The sequence below is a fragment of the Temnothorax longispinosus genome, chromosome 5, assembly GCF_030848805.1.
Source record: "Temnothorax longispinosus isolate EJ_2023e chromosome 5, Tlon_JGU_v1, whole genome shotgun sequence".
Lineage (NCBI taxonomy): Eukaryota > Metazoa > Arthropoda > Insecta > Hymenoptera > Formicidae > Temnothorax > Temnothorax longispinosus.
The window spans coordinates 9,913,478-9,927,548 of NC_092362.1; positions in this window are offsets into that span (position 1 = coordinate 9,913,478).

A 14,071-nucleotide genomic window follows, 5' to 3' on the forward strand; every position below is an offset into this window, starting at 1 on the left:
ATCGTGAGCAGTCGCTCGTTTCCTCTCCTTTGACCGAATGGATTAAAAGGAGAGGAATAACGAGCGACTGCTCACGATTGCTAGGCTAGCGGAGTATCGGCTAAACGCACCCATTGCATATTTTGACAGTTAATTGTCAAAAAGTTAATAGTAAAAAACTAAATAGCGCGCGCAAAACGCGCGTCTGTGATGTCTATATAGTGAATATAAAAACGGCATATAAGTATAAAATTTTTAATTTACTTGTTCAAAATGCACAAATATTACTCAAAGATTTCCAAAATATTTGTTGTAAAATTAAAAAAAAAATTTTTTTTGACGTATTGCTAGAAATGTTTAATGGAGAATTTTTGAAATATTTCTAAATTATTTTATGAAAGATATCGTAATTGATAAAAAAAAATGTATAAAATATTTGCCATATATAGCAAAAATATTTTGTAAAAGATTTTTCCTACATTTTTAAAAATATTTTTATATACATTTTTAAAATATTTTTAAATCTTTCATGAAATATTTCATACTAGTCTAATAAAAATATTTCTTATAATATTTGCGTAACATTTAAAAAATATTTTTGTAAAATATTTTCCTAAAATATTTTAAAATGTTTTAAAGATATTTACAAAAGATTGTTAAAATATTTTATTAAAATATTTCAAAAAATGATTCACAAAAAATATATCATGCTGTGTGGGTCCCGAGTCATCGCGAAAGTATTCATGGCCATAGCTTCGTTATCAGCAACAATGATCAATATGCCTCAATCTAATGTGGAAATTCGTACAACGCAACAGGCATTTTATGATATGTACAAATTTCCAAGGGTAATTGGATGCATCGATGGAACCCATATTAGAATACAATCTCCCGGTGAGTTTATAAAACTATGAAATATAAATTATGAACTGTAACAAAATATATAAACTATGTAAACTGAGAATACTGTATTTATTGTACTTACATTAAGTTTACAAAATAATTTTGAATTCTTATTTACTCCTTTTAAGCAATGACATTCATAAGAAATATTTTTAGGAGGTAAACACGCAGAAGAGTTTAGAAATCGAAAAGGATTCTTTTCTCTTAATACCCAAGTTGTTTGCGATCACAATATGAGAATTATTGACGTTGTGGCTAGGTGGCCGGGTTCTGTTCATGATGCTACAATCTTTCAACATAGTCGACTACGCCGAAGATTAGAAGAAGGCGAGTTTCGTCCGGGAATATTACTTGGAGATAGTGGATATCCAATCAAGAAATATCTTCTTACTCCTCTTTTGCATCCAACTACTGCAGCAGAAAATAGTTACAACAGTGCTCACATACGAACAAGGAATATTGTTGAACGGGTATTTGGAGTTTGGAAGCGTCGATTTCCAGTTTTAAGTTTAGGTATGAGAGTTAAAATAAGGACTGTGCAAGACATCATCGTAGCTACAGCAGTTCTACACAACATAGCCAGAAATAAAAACGAAGAAGAACCTCCTGCATATGTAGATTTACCTGACGAGGAAATTGGAAATGGCAACTGGAATCAACGGGAAGTTCAAATGGGAAATAATAATGTCAGACAAGCACTCATCGATGAGTATTTTTCAAGGTAAATTTAATGTTTTTAACGAAAGTATAAAATATTCATGTGTGTGTTTTAAACTAAAAATATTTATGTTTTAAACTAAAAGTAACTTTTTGATGAGTATTTTTCAAGGTAAATTTAATGCTAAATTTAACGAAAGTATAAAATATTCATGTTTTAAACTAAAAATATTCATGTTTTAACCCGTTGTGGTCACATGGGGTCCAGTGGACCCCAGGCTTTTTTTTTTATTTTTTTCTTAAAAGTATATTATTTTGAGAGTAAAACGCACAAAGTTTTTTTACTCTATCTCAAAAAATTTTGATGAATATTTTTGTGAAAAAAATCAAATTTATCGAAAAAAAAATTTTTTTCTCGCGTTTTTTCAACATAAAAAAATTTTTTAAATTATTGGATTATCAAGAGGAAGTCATAAATTAATTCCAGTTCAAGGTTTGAGTCGATACATCAAAAAAGAACGCAAATGGAAACTGTTGTGGGGTCCATTGGACCCCGTGTGACCACTACGTTATTTTTAGGAGGTGTGACCACAACGGGTTAAACTAAAAATAACTTTTTTGTATCTGATCTTTGTTATGTAATATCTTACAAAGCTTCTTTATATATAATCTCTTCTTTATATATAATCTATTCTACGGAATATCACATAACTTCTTTGGCACTTTACAGAAATGTATCACTCTTATTTTTTGTAGATTACGCAACTAGAACTTGCCTAACGGTTATTCCAAGTGGTGCCATATGGTCCATTATTAATTACTGCAAATAAAGAGTATCATGTTAACAAATCTATTATACTACACGAATTATATATTGTGCGAATTATCATGAAAATATACTTACTAATCATCATCAATAACCTAACCTCGTCATTCTCGTCATTCTCGTCATTCTCGTCAATTTCGAACTTCGTGTTGAATTTCTGTAGTGTTTGTCTCTTAATCTGCGCATCCAACTTTAAATTTTCGATTGTCAGTTTCGTAATTTTTGACTTATCTTTTATTTCTTGCACTAATAATTTTTTTTGTAACACCAAGAGTTTGTTTCTCAACTGCAAGTTTTGGTCCGTAATTTGAGGATTTTCAGTAAACGGCTTGGTCCGTTTGTTTTTAAAAATAAACTTAGCATCAGTTCCTACAATGATTAATTATGGTTGTATTATTTTTTTTTTATATTCTGTGATATTTTATACCTTTTTGTTTATTAATCTCGCGAACAGAATCCACAGCATCGATTTTCTTTTCCATGTGGGGTTTTTCGGTATTCGCCGATTTTTCTACAAAAACACATTACGTTTAATACTTTTCTTAATATTCTTTAAAAAAGGGATTCTTAAGGACTCTTTCTAACATCTTGTGAGATTGTCAAAGGCGTGAAATAACAGGCTGAGAATTCTTGAATGCTATTTTCAAATAAAAAATATTTGCATAAAATAACACTTTAGATCACTTCAGCATACTTTAAAAATATTTCGAGCATTATTCTAAAACAACCTAGCTTCCGAAGCGCGGATTTAGCTCGCGGCTGGTCAGGGTTCGGAGTAGGCGCGGAGGAAGACACAAGACTCGGTTAAAATATAATAAAACAAGATAAGGTATTCATTCAATTACGCGTGAATACATAGAGATGCTCGCGGGAGCGGCGAATATGTACAAAAGATCGCGGTCGTTGCTACGATAGCGTCGGATTACAGTGATCGCGGAGTCGCTGGCTACGTGTGATAGATCGCGGGCGCGGTTTATAATGGCGGTGAAATGCAGATATTGCGGAATCGCTGAATACGTGTAACAGGTCGCGGACGCGGTTTACAAGATACGTGTAATAGGTCGCGGACGCGGTTTACAAGATACGTGTAATAGGTCGCGGACGCGGTTACAACACAGGTATCACAGAGCGTGCGGACGCCTGGTAAAGCGATGATGCACGGAGATCGCGGGGTTTCGCGGATCGGCGGGCGTGCGGGCTCGCTGAGGTATTTCGGCGCGGGTGACGCGGTATCGCAGGTTTGGATATCGCGATTGGGCGTGATATCGAGCGGCTAAGACCCTTAGCGGAGATAGAGAAGTACTCTCTATCTCCTGGCGCCTCGATTCGTGTAGGCGGGAGGCGGCACCGGGTGGCCAAGACCCTTGGCGAGTAAGAGAAGAACTCTCTTACCCTGGTTCACTCCGGTGTCACAGGTGTTCGTATGGGATTTCGAGTCAACCGCCTAGATACTTCACTCGGCAGAGGCAGAGAATACTCTCTACCTCCTGGTTGTTCGACTGTGGGATTTCGGGATCCGTGAGCAGCGGAATCGGTCGGATCGGTTTGCTGGCTCACGGTGGAATCTAAAAACCTAGCAACATTGCTCGGTTTATATACGCCCGCGGTGACGTGTCGGCGTGGCGGGGGTATACGCGACGGCAATCGCGCGCGCCGGGATAGAGCGGTGGAGCGTTCGGGAAGTACGGCGCCTCGACGCCGCGATTGCGTTCGGTGGCTCTCGGCCGTTTTCGGCACCGCTCGGCGCTTCGAGTCGGTTGCCGCGCTAAGTCCGTTTGCGGACTGATACGCGAGATTGACAATTTAAAAAGGGCACACCGTGCCTTGTCTCGCCCGGCGGGTGCTCGGCCGGGCGGCATCCGGCTGATGTTCGCCGGGAATGATGCGTTTTGGGGCGCATCGTTACAATTCTCTTTCCTTGACAGTTAATAAACAGCCGTAAAATGAATGTAATACAAGCCTAGCCACGCGCATAAACCTGCATTTGTATTATATTTATTTTATGGCTGTTTATTAATTTTGAAGGGAAAGGAATAATGCTCCGAGTATTTTTGAAGTATGCTGAAGTGATGTGGTGTTATTTTATGCAAAAATTTTTTTATTTAAAAATTGCATGCAAGAATTCTCAACGTGTCACTTCTCGCCACTGACGTTACGATCTCACAAGATGTTGGAAAGTGTCCAGGAACCTTAATATTTAAATGATGCAAAATTAAAACAAAATCTTTACCTGAACTTATTAATGGCGCTTTAGGTACTCCCACATTTTCTTTGCCAACATTTTTTGTTCTTTTTAAAAACTGTAAAATATCTTTATAAAGTGTTAAAATAAAATTCATATTGTTTTCCAGATCAATGTTAATACGTTCAATAACTAACCATCATTTTCGTCGTCTACAAACATAATATCTGCATCCGCGATATTAGGTCCTGATTCTAAAAGAAAATGTAATATTGTTACGAAAAAAATCTGACCACTTACAATTAAACATTTAATAGCATTACAGATTATTAACCACCTTCTTCTGCATCCTGTTGTGTCGTCCACTGTGTTGAACCACTTTGACCTGGCTCTGAAAGAAAATGAGATACTGATAACGTGATATGTTATATGATAATGTTTTTCTTATTTCATTTTTCTGCTATTATAGAGTGTGGTAATTACCTGCATACTGTGAGTCTTTATCAAATCTGGACTGGAGACCCACCATGGTGTTTGGTGTCAATGATAATATTTTTTCCTTACAGGGAGTCAAAGGCACTGGGCACTGACCACCACCAGTTTTCGTTTGTTCGCTTTTGAGCAACGAGCATTTTTTGCGGATATTTTTTTTTACCGTATCATATTTTGCACGAATTGTTTTTGTGGAGCGAGGAAAATTTCTCGAAACAGCATTAAATTCGTTGCAAATTTTTTCCCAAATTTCGTTTTTATCTTTCCACGTTGTTGCATCGGTTCTTTTATTTTCGACTATATGTTTATATTTTAATGTAATGTCGATTAACAAATCGACCTCAGTCTTTGTAAAATTTGCTCCTCTTTTCTCCATTTGAGCCAGATAATTGTTTTCTTCAAAAGACCGTAACGTAAGAAACCGGGCATTAATCGCAAAACACACAATTATAACCTCACCTCGCTTATTCGCTGACAGAACGGTATATTTGCGGACAATACGGTATAATTTATAGTAACATTCTAGTACCTTTTGTGTCGAAAGTGTTGCGTATTGACCGGAAGTATAGCATTCGAAGAATAACTATTCGTTAGATACGTAACCAAAGGTTTCAATGAAGAAAACGAATTTTTAGTTATCTAACGGATATCTTTATCTGGAAAATAGCTATTAGAAGGTGTGAAGAAATCGGGCATAAGATTGTAACGTTCGCGTTTTCTCGCTCGGAATTCGCTCGCCAGGCCAGGGTGAGAAAACGTGGAGACACTGGTCAGTTTCACATAAAGCTATTTATTCACACTATTTACAATACAGTTTGATGGAGGGCGTGAGTGTCAGTGTGTGTGTGTGTGTGTCGCTCCGCTGAGCCGCAGTGTACGTGTACCGGGTTGATGCGCGGTCGGACAGAGACGGACTCGCGGACAGGCGCGGAGGCACGGTTGCCTTGCGGATTCGCGGGCAAGTACGGAGGCACGGTTGCCTGGCGGATTCGCGGGCTAGTACGGAGGCACGGCTGCCTTGCGGATTCGCGGGTAGGCAGGTCGGTCAGGAGCTCAGTCGGGAGCGCCCAACTGAGCGGCCCGTACACCGGGAGCGCCCGGCTTGAAGACGGGAGCGCCCGTCTTCCGTACGGCGGAGGGGGTCGGGAGCGCCCGACCCAGAGGCAGGAAAAGGCAGGTAATGCCAACCGGGAGCACCCAGCTGGGGAAGCCCGTACCCTGGGAGCGCCCAGGTGAGAACGGGAGCACCCGTTCTCTGTGCGGAGGAAGTCGTTGGGAGCGCCCAACGTGGTGAAGCGGTCTCGGAGAGAGGTCGTGTCGGGAACAGGAGTCGGACAGGACTGGTGACTCGAGTCGGTTCGAGTCCCCTATTTATACTCCGAGTGCGGTCGGTGGGGGCTGTCCCACCACTGGGGCTGCCCCACCGCTCGGTTGCCCCACCGCTCGGGCACAGGAGCGCACGCTGAACATGTGCTTGGTGGCCGCCAGGGCCGTAGCGCTAGTGACGAATACGCGTATCGTCACAAGATTGTAATTCACCGATTCAGTCTGCAACAACTTGCTGATTTATTCTGACGTAACCTTTTCTGTCAAATACATTATTTTTGTATTATTGTTATTTGCGTGTGTTAACTGCGCTACGTTCCCTCTCCTCCTCCGACCACGATTACCCGAAGAAACTCACACCTGAGAGAATTGCGATCTTGTGGATCGTGGTGCGAGGAATCGCACCTGGCGCCCAATATTTCGAGGAATTATTTAGTCGAGCTACCATCTGGGTTTCTGAGAGTCTTGTCGTGATTGATTTTTCGTAAGATCTTTAGTGAATAAAGCGACGGCACGCTCCTTCACGGCCGGCGAGACCGTGAGGACATCGTCGTCGTCGTCACAATGTACACAATTACAATTTATTAATTTATTTAAAGTTATACAGTATATATAAAAATATAAAATAAAATATTATGCAGTAAAAAACAGATAGTTATATATAAAGATTTTTGGGATAAATAATTATCTGGTTGACATAGCCATGGCCACGGCCACGGCCACGGCCATGACCGCGACCACGACCGCGACCGCGACCACGATCGCGACCGCGACCACTACCACGACCACGATCACGATCGCGTCCGCGACCGCGACCACCATAAATATATGGACCTCGTCCTAACTCCTCTCGAATTTGGTTTCTTATGTTGTGCATTTGCCTACGCAACTCCAATATACGCGCATTTTGCAGTTGCAGCTGCTGTTGTTGCTGCTGTTGTTGCTGCTGTTGTTGCTGCTGTTGTTGTCCCTGTGGTTGTCCCTGTTGTTGTCCCTGTTGTTGTCCCTGTTGCTGCTATGGCTGTTGAGGATTCTCATTCTCTGCAATTGTCACAGCAAGCAAATGATCTTTTCTGCGCCGTTTACATTTCGCGCGAGAGCGCTGCAATGCCGCTTTTCCCGGTCGTTTCCGTAATGTTATGCCTATATTGGACATGAATTATAACGTATTTAAGTCTCAAAAATAACGTCTAAAAATGCGATTAAAGAAGTAATAAACGTAAACTGATTAAATAGAGCGTACACGAAACTTCTATAATACGTAATTTATTTTAGGATTTTTTATAGATATAAAAAGTGCGACCAAAAGACATTTCTTCGTATTTTGAATTTTGTAATAAATAATATACTAAATTAAGACTTATTGTTAAAATGTATAAATGAAGAATATAGAATATCAGTATTTTATTCTTTCAGCCGTTTTAGAAATAAGTCCAAAGTTTTCCAAAGTTTGCAAATTTATGCCAAATATATTACATTACTTTCATCGATTAGTTAAACTCTCGTAAAAAAAGTAAATAAATATGAGATCAATATACAACCCAATAAAAACATAACATTAAGAATCCGAAGCAACATGTTATACACAACAAAGATGATTATTTATAATAATCAGTCATCAAAAAAGTCAAAAATATAATACTGAAACGATGCAAATATACAATTATTAATATAACATATATACCTTTATTCATCATGGAATTATCATTGGCCTTGGCCATGATAAAGCCAATTAGCTTTATCAAAACTGCGAACGAACACCTTCGACACTCGCTCCCTGCAGGGTATGATTCGGTCAGTGATTTTCAATCAATGGCGATTTCGATATCAAGGCACAAAAGGCCGCTCTTGCTTGCAACAGCAAATTATGCGTACCATCGAAAGATCGAGACAGCCTCCCCACTCTCGTACTTCGAGATGTGCTTTGTCTCACTCCCACTAACTTCTCCCTTGTAATGGTAGATGGTGTTCTAACTCTTACTAGAGGAACACTACGCCGACCTGCGCGGCAAGAAGCGACGCGGTAGCCAATCAACGCGTCGCTTTTCCGTAAGTACCAAAAGTTTATTGGCTACCGCGTCGCTTCTTGTAACGAACTTCAGAGGGCGGTGTGCGCGCTCCATCAATTAATATGGTTGCGTTCAGCGGAAAAAGCAGTTCAGTGAGCGCTCAGTGATTCTTTAATACGATTGGTTTTTGCCTTTGGTTCTTACTCGGATCTAGGCGTAAAAACCAATCGTAATAAAGAATTACCGAGCGCTCACTGAGCTGCTATTTCCACTGAACGCGGTCATTTAACTAATTTACCCTATGCAATTAGCACTAAATTCGAATCGTGATATTTTCTTAAAGTACAATGTATCACGATTATTTTGGCACCATAATCACGCGAGCACCTAATTCTTTGACGATTCTGTAACAAACTTTAGAGCGCGGCGTGTACGCTTCGCGGATAAACTAATTAATTTCAACGCTATGCACCGTCAAAGAATTACGTGCTCGCGTGTTTTTGGTCCCAAAATAATCCTGAGACATTGTACTTTAAAAATATATCACGATTCGAATTTAGTGCTAGCTGCAAAGGGTTGAGATCAATTAATTAACTCATGGAGCGCGCGCTCAGCGCTCTATAATTCGTTACTGCATCGTCAAAGAATTAGGTGCTCGCGTGTTTTTGGTCCCAAAATAATCCTGAGACATTGTATTTTAAAAAAATATCACGATTCGAATTTAGTACTAGCTGCAAAGGGTTGAAATCAATTAATTAACTCATGGAGCGCGCGCGCCGCGCTCTAAAGTTCGTTAAAGAATCGTCAAAGAATTAAGTGCTCGCGTGATTATGGTCTTAAAATAATCCTGAGACATTGTACTTTAAGAAAGTACCACGACTCGAATTTAGTGCTAGTTGTATAGCGTTGAAATTAATTAGTTTATCCGCGAAGCGCGCGTTCCATTAATTAATTAATTAATTTCAACACTAAGCAGCTAACACTAAATTCGAATCGTGTAATTCTTTAAAGTACAATGTCTAAGAATTATTTTAATACTATAATCATGCGAGCAACTAATTCGTAGACGATCAGATGACGGAACTTAGTGCTCAGCGCCAACGGCTGGTCTAAGTTAATTATTGTAATTGTTTTACTGTTAGCAATGAACTCAGATTTGGGAAATATATGTTTTCAATCATTTTAGTAACGAATATATTCATGCAGCAATCTTTTTAAGTGTTTGTGTCGACCGCGACGGTACTGTATTCAATATATAGTGGTATATTTAAATAAATGTTACATGCTGTCAATATTTTATCGTTTTTTTAGAGCACTTAATTAGCACTTAATTAGCACTAAATTATAGTGTACTTATCTTCTCTGTAGGACCATTTTCTGATATGGGGGGTCCAGCTTTATGGCAAGTTGAACCCCCCCATTTTTTACGCGATTTCCTGCTAAACGGTTCGAGCACAAAAATTCGGACTAGGGCACTTAATTAGTACCTAAATAGCACTAAATTTTTTACTTAGTGCGAACTTGATTTGCGCTGGTGGGGGGTCCAGCTTAACCCCTTCGTTGGCAGAGAGAATTCGACAAAAAGTGCCAAAAATGGCAGGAAAATTTTTTATCCTGAAAATTTGTACCTTGGGGTTTTTGAGGGCCCCTGATTACGAATCTGAACTTAAAATTCGAAAATTCAAAATGGCAAATTTCATTTCAATTAAGTAATTTTTTGCATTTTTATTCGTTATTTTGGATCCGCCATTTTGAATTTGCAAATTTTGAATTCAGATTCGTAATCAGCGACCCCAAAAACCCCCGTGTAAGACTTGGATACCAAATCGAAGCAAGTTATAGGAAAAAAAGGTTGACGCACTTTTGCGTCAATGCCACACAGGGCACGGAAAAATTTGACGCACTTTTGCGTCAATGCCAACGAAGGGGTTAATAGAGGTCTGAAAAATTTAAGGTGAGCGTTTGCCGCCATCTTGACAATACATGCACTTTTTGGTTGTTTTGCATATATCTCGGAAAATATTGACTATTAAAAAAATAGTTATTATTAAAATGAAAGCTTATTAAATTGTCTACAAAAAAAGCAGGTGTTATTCAATTTTTTGACAACACTAATAGTTTGTACAACTTTAGGCTGTATGTCGCGTGAATAGCTAGTGAGCTCCAAATACTTTCTATATTATACAGTGTGTTTTAAAAAAAAGGGTTCAAGACTTACTGGGTAGACAGTATTCATTATATACCGAGTAAAGAAGTTTAATAAACAAAGGTCGGAAGCTTAACCGTTTATGAAATTATAAACGTTTTTGTATATTATTATGTCTTAATAATAATATCTGAATAATACCTTTTTTGTAGACAATTTAATAAGCTTTGATTTTGATAATAACTACTTTTCAAATAAAGTCAATATTTTATGAGATATGCAAAAAAAATGCGAAAAAGTGCAGCTATTGTTCAAGATGACGGCCAACGCTCACCTTCAAATTTTCAGGACTTTAGACGTTCATTAGAAAGCCTATACAAACATCTCTACCAAGTTTCAAAACTATTGGAATTATTTCGTCCACTTGCTTCAATCGGACCTATTTTGACTGCGCTAGGAGGATAAATTAAAAATGTAGCGAATGTTTCTTAGTACACACATTTCACTAAACAAACTTTTTTAAATACATTCTTTCGCGGATTTATGCTTATTTAATGTTATGTGAAAGTTACATATGAACTTAGTGTTGCGACAATTATGTAGACCAGTGTAACTAAAACAATTATAGATATTGTCTATCGTGATTACAAAGAAGTAGAACAACCTCTTAAAAAGAAGAATGCGATTTAACTTATTAAAAATGAACTGTATGCAAATGTTTTATTACTATACTTTGTATTAAGGGGTTATACCTAGTCAGGAGGCCGAAAAAAAGCGAATTTTTGACAATTTTTTTTGAAAAATTATAAGCACATATTTGTACAGAAGTTTTGTATTTGAAATAATAACATTTGAAGAACATTCAGTAATTTTTTCGTGTAAAAATATTTATTTATAAGAAAGTTACAGCCGATGTCCGGGAAGCACTTTTTAAAAAGTACTTTTGCGGTGAGCACTGCCGTTCGGAACCAGGTTATCTGAAATCAAAAAACCAAAAAGATTTCGTTAGTATATTAGTTTATCTAGTGGTTAATCGATGGAATTTCCGAAATATTAAGTTAAAACAAAATGGCGGGTGTTTAAAGTTAGAGTCTTGATTTTTGCGAAAAAAAACCGGACATTTTTCGTTCATCAAAACGAAAGTATACATAGAAAAAAAAATCCTTCGATTAAACACTAGATTTTTATATCTAAAAAAAGCACAAAAAATTTCAGAAAGATTGATGCAGTAGTTTTTGAGATATCTTGCTCACCGACTTTGAAAACGTAGTTTCGAGAAAAACGCGTTTAAAGTTTCAAAAGCTGATTACACGTAATTAAAACATTTATTTTTTAACTTACACAGAGTCATCTATTCCAGGCCCATACAGACAGTCTTCAGCTGTAGCTGCTGCCTCTAAAACGTCAATCTGCTTTTGCCTACGAAGCATTCTTCCCTCCCTGGTGTTCTCTTGCGCTCTCTTGTTGGAGATCTTTATGCGTTCCGCATCTTCTTTCGCCGCAAATTCATGAGCGTTTCGGCCGATACTCACTCCTATGGAGTACATCATCGATAGTAGTGCACTTGTACCTTCATTAAATACGCAGGCAGCGATGTGTGCAGCTAAATTGACAATAATTGAGCCACTTGGAACAATTTTTGGGCTGATTTTCCAGATAAGTTGGTTGTAGCTCTCGTTATTGTTTTGAGTAAAACCGCCTACACATCTTGTCAATAAAGTATCTTTACTCAAATCTTCATAAATAGGTTTTATTGCGCTCAAAACATCTTCCGGTAAAGGTTGATAATCATGTGTAAATGATGCCAACTCTCCGTTCGCCAAAGCGCGCTGCCAAGCACACCACGAGTCAGTCGATTTTTGAAAGTTGTCGGACGTTCTTAATCCTCTCGAACCCTTTTTCGCATTCATTATTATTGGCAACTCGAAAATCTACAGAAACACGAACGCTCAACTGTACAGCTCGGCTTCAAATGCCACACTGCCAGCGTCTCGGAGTAGTCAGAGTTTCGGGTACGTTGGGGTCAAATACCGTTGAAATGGCCAGTACACAGCTACACAAGACCCTTTGTAATGTACTCATACAAACATACATTTGGTAATATACAATACACGACTCACAGGCAGGTAGAAAGCGAGAACGTTGTCCTTAACGCAGCTGCCGCTGTATATCTAACCTAACCCGCGCGAGCGTTCCGACGGGCGTCTACATAAAAGCCTATAACTTTGTGAATTTTTATCCGATCAACTTGAAACTTTCAGGGAATATTTATAAGATGATATACTTTCAGAAAATGTCTTTTCTAAAAAATCGATTTTTTTGACATTTATGACTAGGTATAACCCCTTAATTATTGTAATAATGTAATGCCAGAAGCGTCTATTTCGACGGGACTGGTTTATATAAATACCAAAAGCGTCTATTTGGACGGGACTGGTCCACATAAATATCAGAAGCGTCTAATCCGACGGGACTGGTTTATGTAAATACCAGAAGCGTCTATTTCAACGGGACTGGTTTATGTAAATACCAGAAGCGTCTATTTCGACGGGACTGGTTTATATAAATACCAGAAGCGTCTAATCCGACCGTACTGATAGTAATACGAACCAGAAGCGTTTGCTCTGACAGTATTGCTAATAAAACATTTTCAAAACATTACATTTTTATTTATGCTATTATAGTTTATTTTTAATAAAAATATAATGAGATAAAATATATATATATATATATGTAGTAAAAAAGAAGTAAAAAATGTAAGATTTCTCTTACTTGATCGATCTCACGACGGCTCAGTGCCACGGCAGGAATGAATAACATAGAATTCAACTGGTATCTCTATTACAAACGCGTCTTTAATTATAATTCCGGGCTTTATTACAGCAGTATTTTCATCTTACACACATCCACACGCATTCATCCATACACACACACACACTCTTCGCGCTCGTAATTCTGTCCTCGTAGAAGAACAGTCAAATATATAAAAGGTACAAGCGCATGTCAAAACCGGAGGAAAACGAACGAAACCGCTTATGGCCCGCACGATGTATCAAATGGCTCGCGAATTCCCTTACGCGGCGCTCGAATTATTACGTTATGGCCGCACACAGGCCGGCCGCAAGTTAAGTCTGTAAATGTGAGATACTCAGCTGTGTGCCTGTAGACTGTACGGCGCTGGGATTCCCTCGGTGGCTCTCTCGCCTATTCCGGGGGCTCTCGACTTCGTCTTCCTCAATTGCTGCGTTTATATTGGGCGGTATTCGCCAAGATCCGTCGCCGGCAGTGCGATGACCGTGTGAAGATCCGGAATTCGGTCTCCGACCAAAGGATTTTAGATTAGTTGCCTCGGCCCTTCAGATACGTGCGCCGCTTGGAGCCCCCAGAACGAAAGAGACCGAGCCTCGCTCGGTCCCATCGATCATCGGATCGCGGATCGATGGGCATGCGCAAATCACCCGCCTCCCACTTCGGGAGAATCATAGGGTGGTGGATGGTAGCGTGCTCACACTATTACACCCCACATATTACATTTCACATATTACATCTTA